This window comes from Condylura cristata, unplaced genomic scaffold (assembly GCF_000260355.1).
Source record: "Condylura cristata isolate star-nosed mole 26May11 unplaced genomic scaffold, ConCri1.0 scaffold00036, whole genome shotgun sequence".
Classification (NCBI taxonomy): domain Eukaryota; kingdom Metazoa; phylum Chordata; class Mammalia; order Eulipotyphla; family Talpidae; genus Condylura; species Condylura cristata.
Genome location: NW_004567137.1, coordinates 764,742 through 778,294, shown reverse-complemented (window position 1 = coordinate 778,294; position 13,553 = coordinate 764,742). Strand labels below are relative to the sequence as shown.

The 13,553-nt window shown below is 41.0% G+C and overlaps 1 pseudogene; it reads left to right on the top strand.

The window, feature by feature from the left end:
* The first annotated feature begins 841 nt into the window (after positions 1-841).
* On the top strand, positions 842-13,105 carry LOC101624975 (annotated as a pseudogene).
* Positions 13,106-13,553: the final 448 nt, after the last annotated feature.

Here is a 13,553-nt window from a genome sequence, read left to right as displayed (position 1 = left end):
AAAGTCTTCTGCCACAATACAATGTAAGAGTTATACTTCTTTAAACAAAATACTTCTGTGCTAGTTTCTTCATTCAGTATATCACTATCTACACCTCTACAATTAAAACACAGAATCATCTTACACACTGTAGCAAGAACAATTTCCTAAAGGTAAGTTCTTCAGATTACTTCTGAGCTCAAATCTTCTAAAAAGCTCCCTTTTGTCTCCAGAGAAGAGTCCAGAACCCATGGTCTGATGTTTGAGTATGTCCACAGATGGCCTAATTCTGATCTCAACTCCATTTTCCACAACGCCTCAGCATAGCCAGCCTCAGTCTCTGTTGCCCTGCCTTTGCTGCCTGCTTCCTTCCCTGCCCCCTCTCCCAACTTGCCAACATAACACCTGAGTTCCCAGCCAGTCATCCCACCAGCCATGGCCACCTTATTTCTGCTCACAGAAACCACTAATCACCTGTAAGTTCCTAAGAAGGATCCATTGGTGCTTTAAAACATGAGAGGTGAGGGCCCTCCCTAGTGTTGCAACCGGTTAGGATGCAGCACTGCAAGCTAGGGCAGATCTCTCCTGATCCACCCGCTGCTCCCCTCAGCAGTGTATTTCGTCTTTTTGCTTGTTCTACCTCTCTCTGGTGAATCCTCTCACTTCCCCTGCACCTCTGGGCTTGTACCCCAGTTCTATATGCATAAATAAATAAATCTTTTTTAAAAAAGGAGAGGAGAAAAAATGTAGTAACACTGGTTCTTGTCGGAATCATAAATAACTAACTGAGCCCTGGGCCAAGGCAAAGTAGGGAAGCAAATGTTTTATGAAATGCAGTTTTTCTGATAGAAACAAGAGACTCATGGGCACTTTTAAGAGTGAAAATGAGGAAGCCATCCAGTCCAGTACCCCTTTATCAAATAGTGGAGGAAATACCTTCCACTGCTCCCATACCTTGCACCAAGATGAAGAGGATGCTCTTTGCCTTCTGTACATTGTGGAACCCCCACCTTCTGAGAAGTTTAAAAAGCAAACTGGCATCATTAGTGGCAATCAACAAAGGCATTTAAATATATGAATATGATGAATGACACAAAGAGATGCCCTGAGAAAGGCAGTGAGGAAGAGGGAGAGTTTTCCAAACTTTCTAGGCCTCACTCTTTGTTGACCCCATTTAGAGCATCATTTATCCATGATTTCCTCCACACAGTTAGACATGGGTAGCTCTTAAATGAATGTTATTATTTACTGTGTCCCCTTGGACAAGTGAAAAACAAATCTGATTCCTCTCAGCAAAGGGTCTCACCTGCAATGCATCTCTCAGGTGGCTAGAGAAAGGATCTATCTGTAAGCAAAGCCTAAAACTGAGTGGGAAGTTCCTACAGGAAAGGCAGCATGAGGCTGTCCCCTTAAACTTGACCTTGAAGAGCTCAACTAAACCAAATTCTGGCTGCATCAAGGTAGAGGGAAAGTGGACTTCACCAGGGGCTCAGGAGGATGCAGACTGGCCTAGGATACCCCATGTGTAAAAGAAGTGAACTGTGTGTGTAAGCTGAACTTTTTATCCTTCTAGTATCTTCAACTATATTCTGTTTGCTCTTAGAATTCTCTGCTGAGGGATTTGTATCCACCTCAGGCCTGAGTTCTCAAAGCTGAATTCCCCCATCCTGGGAGCCTTGCTTGGAGATCGGCAGCAGCCATGATAGGAGGGAACTCTGAGGGCACTGGGCCCATTGTACTCCCTCATCTAGAAAGCACCGTGAGGGAGACCAGCATATCCCTGGCTGCATGGTGCCAGGGGTCCCACAATGGCCACCCCCAGCTCTATTAGCACGATACAGAAAATAGTCCCAGAGCCCAGGGCTACTAACACTGACCTTGGTACTTTCTCAGTCCAGTAAGTAAATCAGAGCTTCCAAGTTCATTTCTTCCCTTTGAAACTTCTCACTTGCTATTATATATATCATTGCATGTTTGGGGTAGGCAGGGGTAGTTTCTAGTCCACTAGTCCAATAGTCAGCAAGTGTAAGTGGCAGAAGTTCAGTACTCTCCTTGGGACTCTGGCTTCTGACCTGTCGGTTGGTCCTGGAATTACTGATGGACTAGGGTTTGCCTTTAAGACCTCACTGGTGTTACTAAGTGTACAATTTCCCAGGGCAAGAAAAAGAGAAGCATGGGCCCTCAGAGCCCCTGAGGTCAGGCTGAGTGTGCAATACAGGCAGGGCCTAAAGAGCCACAGCGCCTTTTTTATGGGGATCCAAGCCTTGACGACTATTCCAAAAATAGGAGCTAAAAGCCAGAGGGCTTCCCAGTGGATTCAAGATTTAATTTAGATAGAGTATATAGAGGAAGCTCAAAATCTGAACAGACAACAGATAAGGGGCTAATATGTTCTTCTAATACGTGACCTGGCCTCTAAATGAGAAAGTGATCTCCCCACAGCAGATTAAAGGCAGTCATGCCTCACACTGCCCCAGAGCTGCCAGACCCGACCTAGTAGACCAGGTTCTCCAGCTACCTGAAGCAGACACAGGAGATGGGGACACAATTTTCTATGCCATGTATCCTGTAATGTCAATGGGGTCCTCAGCACTAATGCACCTCTTCATACTGGTTTGTTGGCTAGGGTTGTAGGCATAACTGGGTGAACTTGGCTCCTTGGTGAAATCTGTTCAAAATGGGTTTCACCTTAGATGTCACTTCAATTGGGGCAGCCAGTCTGCCCCTCCCTCCTCATCTCACTTATTACACTTTATTGTGTGCCTCTACTTTTTATTGTATTCTCATTAGATTCATCCTCAGTAGTAGTAAAATGCAGTATGTATTATCATATGCAGCAAACCCAATGCCGAACACTTTCAATGAACTGTATCATTGAATCCTCATGTCAGCTCTGTGAAGTAGGTGCTTCATCTCCTTTTTTTAAAATGAATACTCTATCAAGTTATGGGGCATTGAGTTATTAGCCCCAGAGCAGGATTCAAAATCCTGGCTGCTTGACTCTTGTATCTAAGTTCTGATGTTATACTGCTGCTCTAGATTATAAACACAGAGGTAGGACCAGAGTCATGGCTTCATTCATTCAGCAACTATTTATTGAACAAATACTATTCTATGCTATTCTAAATATTAGGAGTATAATATACTTGTTTGCAAGAAGCTGACATTCTAAAAGTTAGGAAATAGACAAAAAACAAGTAATCAACAAACAGAAGATTAATCAGGCTCATAAAGATTATGGTACACAATTAAATATAAAGATTGCAATACACAGATTCACAGGAAAGAGAGTAACCCATGCAATGTGAACTGCACTGGCAGGGAGAATGTAACTTCAGTCTGTGGGAATGAGGGAAAGGAAATCTCTTTGGAGGTAATCTTTAAATGATGAGATGAGACCCAAATGAGAAGGAGTATCCTAAAGGCCTAAGAAATGCACATGTGGCTGGAGTGAAATGAACAAGGACATTTTCTCTGATGCTGGAAGTGGAGGTTTATTTTCAGTTAATAAAGAACTAACATTGTCTCCTTGACCACTGAATCAACAACACTTTACTTATTTAAGGTGTCACATTTTGTGTTTATGCTTGTGCAAGAACAAACAATAAGTAGTTTGCAGCTCTATGGAAAAAATTTTAGTGAACTGAAACCCTGACACAGATGCAAAATGGAGTGCTCTTCTTTCCACTTCCATGGGGAGACTAACCCAGTAGTGGGAACCCCTAAATGTACTGCAGAATGGAGAACCGAAGGCCTTTCACATTTTGTTGCATTGTGTCTACAATACAGTAAAAAGTGTGTGTATGTTGCTCTTATTCACAATCTGCACAATGGAGTTCTTGTTTGGTTGAATACATGATCCTCTTTTATCACTGGAGAACAAAATGTTTCCAACATGCAGGAAGAGACGATTCGTCTGCAACAATAGTCCTTATTTCTGAGGGACACATTCTGAAGAGTCATTCTTGCTAGTTCCAAGACACCCAAGTATTAACAGGAAGAAAGCTGGACAAAGAAGCACACCCGCTCTCTCCAAGATATGAAATGAGGAACTGAAGTTAGTATATGTCATCTGTCTTTGACTCCTATGTGGCCTTCCTTCATACCAGTTTTCCTGTCTGTGATATGCCATCTGGTGGAAAAGCTTTCCAGATTCTCTTTAAGCCACAGATTCACCAAAGGAAGCAAGCATGCAGACTGCCTGGCATTTTTCTTTTGCAAGAATATCATCAGCCTGTCCAGACAATGCTTCTATCCCTCCAAGTACCATAGTCAGGTAACATATAAAGACAACTCCTGGGCTTCAGAGCTAGTTCAATTCTCGGAGCTGGCTCAAGGTGTGACAGTGAAATGGATGAACTTACACCACCCCCCTCACTGTTTCCCTATTAAACTCACCACCACCCCCACCCCCATGTGACCCCATGTCCCTGCAGAAGGTGTAGAGACAGGAGAGTTTTTATGGTTTTCATGGCTTTTAATTCAAATTTCACTAATGTTAGTAACATGGCCTCAGTCAAGCTTCTCAAACCTCAATATGTCTCAATAGGCCAGCCTACAAAATTAAGAGAATTATGTTGAGAAGATTCAAATGCGTAAAGTACAAGTGCTATATACCTGGAATAAATTCAATACTCCTTCTTCTCTTCATGTCCCTACAATTAGTAAAGTGTTCCCTTGCCCCTAAGGACACTGGCTACATATAATAAGATGTGCACAAATCGATTCCCATAAAGACATTAATACTCATAACAGTTTGATGTGCTTCACTTCCCATTGATATTTCAACCATGGTCAGGTTAAATACATAGCAAAGAATTCCTAGTTCCAGGATATCAAGTTATGTAGCCATATTGGCAGAGGGTAAGAGAGTCTTTCCCAACTATAGCCAACCCTATAGTAAAAGCAAACTGGGGTATCAATGAGTTTTTTGTGTTGTTATCCCTATTTTTGCATGGTGCTACCATAATTCTTAATACCATAGAAGAGGATGACTGAGAAAAAATCACATAAAGTGCTTTCACTTCACTTTGGAAGTGAAAACTTAGACAAAGCAAGCTCCTGGAGAAACATCAAAAATTCATTAGCTCAGAAAAGAATGAAGGTTATTCATATAGTTCTTCAACCTGATTCACTGTAATGCTAACTTGAACAAATGTCATGAAGCCCAGCCTGCTTTCAAACAGCTAACTAGCCAGGCTGTGTGTTCTTTCAAGTCTCTCTGCTTTCATATCTCCTTTTTTTCTCTCTGGAAAGCTCTTATCTTCCCTGTGCACCTGGAAAAATCCTATTCATCTTCAAAGGGCTAGGTGCAATGTCATTTTTCTCTGTGAAGCTTTCTAAAATCTTCATCCAACTATCCGGCAAAATTAACCACATAATTCTTCATCTCCTAGTGTTTGATCCTAGTTTAGGAAAAGTATGCTACAATTTATTCATCCATAACATTTTAGAACAATTATTGACTTCTGCTCTCTTTCCCATGAGCAATTAGAAGTCAACAGCCTGCTCTATCCAAGTTGGTGACCCAGTGTCACATGCTGGGTGTACCCTTAGCAAATATTGATAAAATTGAATTCATTAATGTGTGGGAGTACTGAATTCTGGCAAACATCAGCTTCCTCTTTACAAAGGGAGACAAATGTGTCTACAGCAAAAGGTCAGAGTTCAGATTCAATGACAGATACAAAATATTATCTTACTCCCAGTCAAGTCCTTTGCACAAAATTAGACATAGGAGTTAATTAAATTCATCCATTCACTAAAAAAATATTTATCTCCAGTATACCTCAGTAAACAAAATAGTCAATGACCCTAATCTCATGAAATGTATATCTTGAAGGAGAGGACAGCTAATAGCTGGTTAGCAAATAAACATGCCAGAAAATATTGATGATCAAGGTTTCAAAGAAAACTAAGCAGGTGTCAATACAGAATGCCGCTTGGTAAGGGAAGAAGTGGGAATGGCTTCTCAGAGGAGGTAGCATTTTCATTGGAATTCACATGACCAAAAGTAACTCTGTGGAAGTCTAAAAAAACACTTGGACTCAGCATTAGCAAGTACAAAGCACCTGATACAACACCAGATTGAAGCACTTAAGAAAAATGATGAGGTATGATGGGGGGTGTTTTATAGGAGAAAAAGAAGAGATGTAATTAGAGAGGTAGGCAGGAGTTAAATCATTTGGGGACTTACAGACTGGCAGGAGGAATTCACATTTTATTCAAAGTACAATGAAAAGCCAGCCTAGATGTTAATCAGGGTGGTGACATGAAGCAATTTATGCTTTTAAAAGTTTACTCTAATATTTGTATAGAGAATGAATGGTTGGAGTGAGAAATGGAAACAGGGTGACCAGTTACTCCTAATTGTAATAATCCAGGAAGGGGTGTTAGCTTGACCTTAAGTAATAGAAGTGAAGATGAAGAGATGATCTTTTAGAGATACTGCCAAGGGCACTCACTGATAGAAAATGAGGGAAAGTGAGAAATAAAGAATGCTGTAGAGAAACTGACTAAATCTTCTTGGTGACATTAAATTTGAGAGTTTGTTCAACAAATGGTGCTGGAAAAAAAACAGCTGCTATATACAAAAAAGTGAAGTTAGATTACTACCTCACACCATACACAAAAACTAACTCAATACTAATGGTACAGAACTGATCACAAAGATCTACAAGATCACCATGGCTCAGCAAAGTAAGCAACCCTGTCAAAAATGGGCAGAAAAGCTAAAAAGACACTTTACCAAAGAAGAAATGCAAATGGCCAACAGACATATGAAAAAAAGTTCAAAATCGGGCCCTCCCTGGTGGTGCAGCAGGTTAAAGCACAGCACTAAGAAGTTAAAGCCACTTTAGCATGAGTTCGATCCCCGCCTGCTCCGAAGGAGATCCACATGGCGTGGCAGACCTCTCCTGACCTGCTCGCTGCTCTGCTCAGCAGTGTACTTTGGTAATCTTCCTGTTCCACTCCCTACTCTGTCTTGGGTGAAGCCTCTCACCGCCCCTGCACCTCTGGCCTGTATCCCAGTTCTGTATTGCATAAATAAATCTTTTTAAAAGTTTGTTGTTGGAAATGCAACAATTTGTTGTCAGGGAAATGCAAATAAAAAACACAGTGAGATACTGTTACAAGGCACCCCAGGGTGAATTGGGCTGCGTGTCTGAGAGGTCCTAACCCACACCCTTACAATTTGTACTGCAGGCACACACAAAAGGGTCAATAATGGGTTTATTTACAAAAAGGGAAAAGGAAAACAACCCAGGGAAAGAGATACAAGGTAACTAGAATATCTTACCAGCTCAGTTGACTTGGAGTTCTAGTAACTAACTGATAGCCCCCAGTCACACGGTCCGAGAGAGCCATTGCCCCTCCCCAGAGCCATTGAAAATCGCTCCTATTTATCCCCCAAAATCCCAGATTGCCTGCTTAGCTCCATCCTCGGGTCTTCGCAGTGCTCTCCCTGGTACTGCTGGGCGCTGTACTTTTCAATCACTGGAGTAGGGGGTGGAGTCCACAAAACTCTGCAGAGCTCCTTTAGGACATCCTTCCCCTTTGCCCCTTAACAATACCATCACACCACTGAAATGGCACATATAAAAAAAACTAGCAACAACAAATTTTGGCAAGAATGTGAAAAGGCAAAAAGTAACAAAAGTGGCAAAGTTGTTGAAAAAAAGACCTTAGTATCTAGTAGGGAAGTAAACTGGTGCAGCCACTATGGAAAAAAAATATGAGAGTCCTCAAAGTATTAAAAATAAAAATACCCTATTTACCAAAAAAAAATAGGAGGGTATATACAGCCCTTTCTTCATTACAATACTTTTCACAATATAAGACAAGATAAGGAAACATTTCAAATGTCCAATGATGATAAATGAATAAAGAGGTGGTATGTACAACAGAATATTACTGTGCCACGAAAAAGATAAACTGACAACTTGGAGGAATCTGGAGGAATCGTGAGAGGATTATGTTATGTGTAATAAATCAAAAAGAAAAAAACAAAAACACTTTATGATTTCACTCATTTGTGAAACAAAGGGGGGAAAGCCAAAGAACAAACAAAACTAAAACTGAAACAAACCCTAAGGCTTATACAAAAGAAGGGCAGTGACCAGAGGGGAAGTAGTAGGGAGGGAATAGGTAAAGGAGACCAAATGATTAGTGGTGGATGATGACTGGACATCTGCTGCTGGGTGGGTATGATAAGACTTGCTAAGAAACTATTGCCCAAACCTATACAGTGTTAACTAATGTTACCTTAACCACAAAAAAAAAATATACAACCACGAATTTACAACATACATGTAATACTAGAAGGAGAAGAAAAGAAAAAAATACTTGAAGTGATAATGACTGAGATTTTCCAAAAATGAGTGATAAACATATACCTTTTGAGATATCTCATGTTCCCTAGTTCAGACCTGTAAAGGTTCTGGAATGGAATGGAATATCTGTATTAGTGAGCTAGGGTTGCCATAACAAAGTACTACAGACTGGGAAATTTAAACAGTGTGGAGGTGAGATATCCAAGATCAAGGTGCCGGGTAGGGTTATTTTCTACTGGGGTTAGTTTCTCCTTGGATGGCTTGTAGACAGCCATCTCTACCATGTATGTTCACATGGACTTTGTGTGAACTAACCCCTTCCATTAAGATCAGCAGTCATACTATATTCATGCTACTCAAATGACCTCCTTTTTACATAATTACCTCTCAATGTCCTCTCTCCAAATATAGTCACTTTCTGAGATACGAAGGCTCAAAACTTCAGTATGTTAATTTTGAGGTCACCCAATTCATCCATTAACAGCATTTCTTCATCATTCATTTTCTGATTTATTTATAATCCTTTCCTATTATGTTAGTGGGGTCTGAGAGAGAAGGAAGTAAGTTGATTAACCTACCATCTTTGTCCAGAAGTCCTACCCATCCATCTCACTACCACTCTGCCCTTGGAGAAATCCTCTGACTGATGTCAGCCATCTCTCCTTTCTCTTTAAATTCTAATTCATTTAGCTTATGTTTATTTTTTATTAACCTTATGAATCTACACCTAGGTTTTAAGTTTCTTAAGGCAGTGATTTTTAATAATTGTTTCACCCACTAAATATTCAGTAAGTATTATATTCACTATTTGATAAAAATCACTAAATTTTATGAATTTATAGTGACCATTCCTGTAATTCAGTTTTGTATTCATTTTTAAAATTTATTTATGCATATAGAACTGGGGCAGTGAGAAAATTCACCAGAGACAGAGTGGAAAGCAGAACAGGCATACTAGACAAAGTACACTGCTAAGGGGAGCAGCAGGTAGACAGGAAAGGTCTGCCATGCCATGTAGGTCAGCTCCCTGGTTGGGAATTGAACTTGTGCTGAAGTAGCTTTAGCTTCATAGTGCTATGCTTTATTTTACTGCACCACCAGGGAGGGCACTATTTATGTTTTAATGAACAGACCATTACATCATGGATTTACAATATATACCCTATTATACACAGCAGTTAATGGGACAAAGGGGTATAAAATCGCAACCAAGTCCAAAGATAAAAAGCACAATGTCATCTTCTGGAACAAGGCTTACAAGTTATGAGTACAAAGCAGGACTATGAAAATTATGAGACACTGTCTTCTTTCTAATAAATGTTAAGGTTAACATGTTCAAAACAATATTGATCACTACAGTAGTGAATATCTTAGTTCTGAATTCAGGTCATTTACAGCTAGGTAAGTTGACCTGTTGTTAAGTGTCATCCATATTCATCTAAGGAGCATTTCCTCTTCTTTCTGAAGTTCTACCAAGCTTGGATTCAAAGCTTTCCTGTAGTTAATGTCATGTGGTTGGTTAGTGAAGAGTTCTTTTTCCTGCTTTGCCCTATCAAATGCAATAACAAATCAAGTGTGAAGAAAAGCAAGAAGGCAAGCATTAAGTGCTGCCAGATTTTGTAACATTCCAGGGCTCAAGTTTACACCCAGTTTGAACATTTTGATCTGATACCCAAAAGTCAGGCTTTCTTGGAAAAGCTGATAAAGAGAAACAAAGGGTAATGTCAAATTCCACTTAACAAAAATGAAAAAAAAAAATGAAGACAATATTTGGGGAATCATAAGCAGTTTTTTACATCCTTGTCTACTGGATTCTCTTGCTCCACAATTTGTTCAAGCAGGTATAAGATAAAGACTACTCACACTGTTGGGGAAGCCCTGAAAACAGGGATAAAATGAGTGCAAATGCAGAGGCTTCAGACTTACATGCTGAACCTTCCAGTAGAAAGCCTGTCTCTACAAACAGTAGCAAGACTCTGCAGCATTGTGGGGAGGAGGTTAACTGGGTTTTGTTTCATTTGGCTTACACAGCTGGTAGAGAATTCTGGACTTTAAGGGCACCATGCAAAAAAGTTCTGGAATGAACTCCAGGCCCCGTGATGCCTGTCCTCTTTTCTGTCCCATAATGTTCTGATAGCATCCTCAAGCAGCTGGTAAACTGTTACTCTGCCTTCTAGTATCACCTGAGTGTGAGACGCTTGCCCACACTAGGGCTAAGCACCTGATCAGATACTATCATCCCTTCAAGTCTGCTCAGAACCCATCATTGCTAAGCCATCCTCCCTCTGTATCCCCACATCTCCAGTTCCAAAATCACCCATCAAATGCCTCCTTGAGTCTTTCACTACTCACAGTCCTGCTTGCTTTGCAGCTATCAAAACAACACCAGTCACTCTGAAAACACAATCATGGATCAGCCACAAGAGCTCTCCCAATTCTCATATTTTCTTTGCTTGCAATCACAACTTATGCAAACACAAACAAAAGAGCAAATTCTCAGATATATTGCCCATGTCCCTGCATCCTGGGGTAGGAAAGGCCCAAGTGAACAAGAGACCAACCCTCTGCACTGCCAACCACAGTGCCCCCCCCCGAGCCGCATCCAGCATGACACCAAAGCAGGGCTTCAAACACATAAGCCCTTCTGTTGCTATTAAGTGGTGGTAGGGTTGGTGGTAGTGGGGGTGAATTACCTATAACAAAATTTAGATACACTTATATACATTTGTGCATAATTTCAAACTTCATGGTAAGTAATAGCTAAGACAGTTTCCAGATAACTGAGGTGATTCATCTTGAGAAGCAAATACATTGGGAATTCTGACTGTTCCCAGCTACCAGGTTAGAATGGGAGTGCTTTGGGGGCTAAAGAGGCTATCCGCCTTCACACTTGAGAGGAAGTCATTAAATTTTTAAACCTTCATAAGCTCAGTAAGACCTATCAATTCCTCTTTTTGCCCCACATTGCTATTTGACAAAGAATATTAAAAATTACTTGGGGGGGTAATCTATACTATGCCTAGTTTCATTTTTCTTCTCTTTTCAAGTGATTAGTCTGAAAACATTGTGAATATAATTCTCCCATGAAGTGAAAATATTTTATGCCACCTGATTTATAACTCACTTCAGGAAAACAACTGAATCTATCACTTCTGTTTTAAAAACTTAAGTTCTTGAAAGCTTCTTTCTAGATCTTTTCACTTTTAAAAGCATGAAAAGATTTCTTTAACCACATCTATAAAGATTAGCTGCAGCAAAATAGCTGCCATCAAAGCCACACCAGTAGCAACCCAAAGAGAAAGGAAACAGTACATGATACACTACATCAATAGCTTCTTCATATTGCTTGTTTCAGTATCACTGGATTCTTACTAAGGAGAAATCTACTACTGAGCAGTCTGATACATTTGTAGCGACCTCAAGTAAGGATTTTTTGTGATTTGAGGGTCTTACATTGAATAACCACTATGAGAGAAGAAATGCATGAAGAAATACACAATATAATATAGGAAGATAGTAGTAATCTAAATTAAGGAAAGAGAATCTATCCTTCTGCAGTCTGTCTCCAGGAGACACACCTAAACTCCAAAGACAAACATAAATTCAAAGTAAAGGGTTGCAAACAATTCTACAAGCAAAAAGGACTAAAGTAGGCAGGGACAGTCATACTTATATCAGAAAAGATAGATTTCCAGAGAAGCAGGTTCTCTTAAATTCCCCAAAAGACATGCTATGAGAAGCAACAAGTTCTCTCTGCTTCCTCTGCCATCTGCTCAGCAGCTACAGAGCAACAACTTTGCTGCTCTGTATCCATGTTAGCCAGGCTGGTGTCCAGATAGGCAATGCCTACTGGGAGCGCTACTGCTTGGAACAATAGCCAAATATCCAGTGACAAAACCATTGGAGGAGGAGATGACTCCCCTCCACTATGAGAGGGGTGCTGGCAAGCATATGCCCCAGGCAGTGTTTTTCAGTGACTGGAACCCAGTCACTGAAGTTCACACTGGCACATACTGCCAAGCTCTTCCACCAAGCATCTCATTACAAGCAAGGATAGTGTGGCCAATAACTATGCCCAAGGTCTCTACACTATTGGTGGGGAGTTCACTGATCTGGTGTTGAACAGAATTCACAAGCTGGCTGACCAGTGCATAGGTCTTCAGGACTTCTCAGGTTTGCAGTTTTGGTGAGGGAACTGGTTCTGGGTTCACCTTCCTGTAACAGAATGCCTGTCAATTATGGCAAGAAGTTCAATCTGGAATTCTCCATTTACCCAGTTCCCCAGGTTTCCACAGCTGTAGTTACGCCCTTCAACACCATCCTTACCATCCACATCACCCTGGGCACTCTGTGTCTTCATGGTAGACAATGAGGCTATTTATGACATCTGTCATGGAAACCTTGATATTGAGCACCCAATCATACTAACATAATAGGTTGATAGATCAAATTATAACCTACATCACTGCTCCCCTCAGATCCAATGGAGTTATGAATGTTGATCTGACAGAATTCCAGACCATTCCCTATCCCCACATCTATTTCTCCTGGCCATATAATGATCATTAACTCTGCTCAGAAAGATTACCAAACCCAGCTTTCTGGCAGAGATTGCCAATGTGAGCTATGAGCCAGCCAACTAGATGGTGAAATGTGACCTTCACCATGGTAAATACAGTTTTGCTGCCTGCTGTACCATGGGTTGCTGTCATTGCCAGCAACAAGCTCAAGTACACAGCATCCAATTTGTGGATGGGTGCCCTATTAGTTTCAAAGTTTACATTAACTACTAACCTCCCACTGTGGTACCTGGTGGAGAAATGATCAAAGAACAATGAGCTGAGTGCATGCTGAGCAACACTACAGCCACTGCTGAGGCCTGGGCTCTTCTGGACCACAAGTTTGACCTTATGTAAGCCTATGCCAAGCATGCTTCTGTTCACTGGTAAATGGATGAGGATGTGGAGGAAGGAGTTTCCTGAAGCCCATGAGAACACAGATGCCCTTGAGGAGGTTGGTATGGATTACACTGAAGAAGAGAGTGAGGAGGGAGAGGAATTCTGAAGTTAAAAGTGTTACAAAGGTGCAGCTTTTACAGGGAAGCTTATTCTGTTCTAATCATTAAAAAGTTGTGGTCTGGGGCCCTCCCTGGTGGCGCAGCGGGTTAAAGCACTGCACTGAGAAACTGAAGCCACTTCCGCATGAGTTCGATCCCCGCCTGCCCCGGAGGCGACCACATGG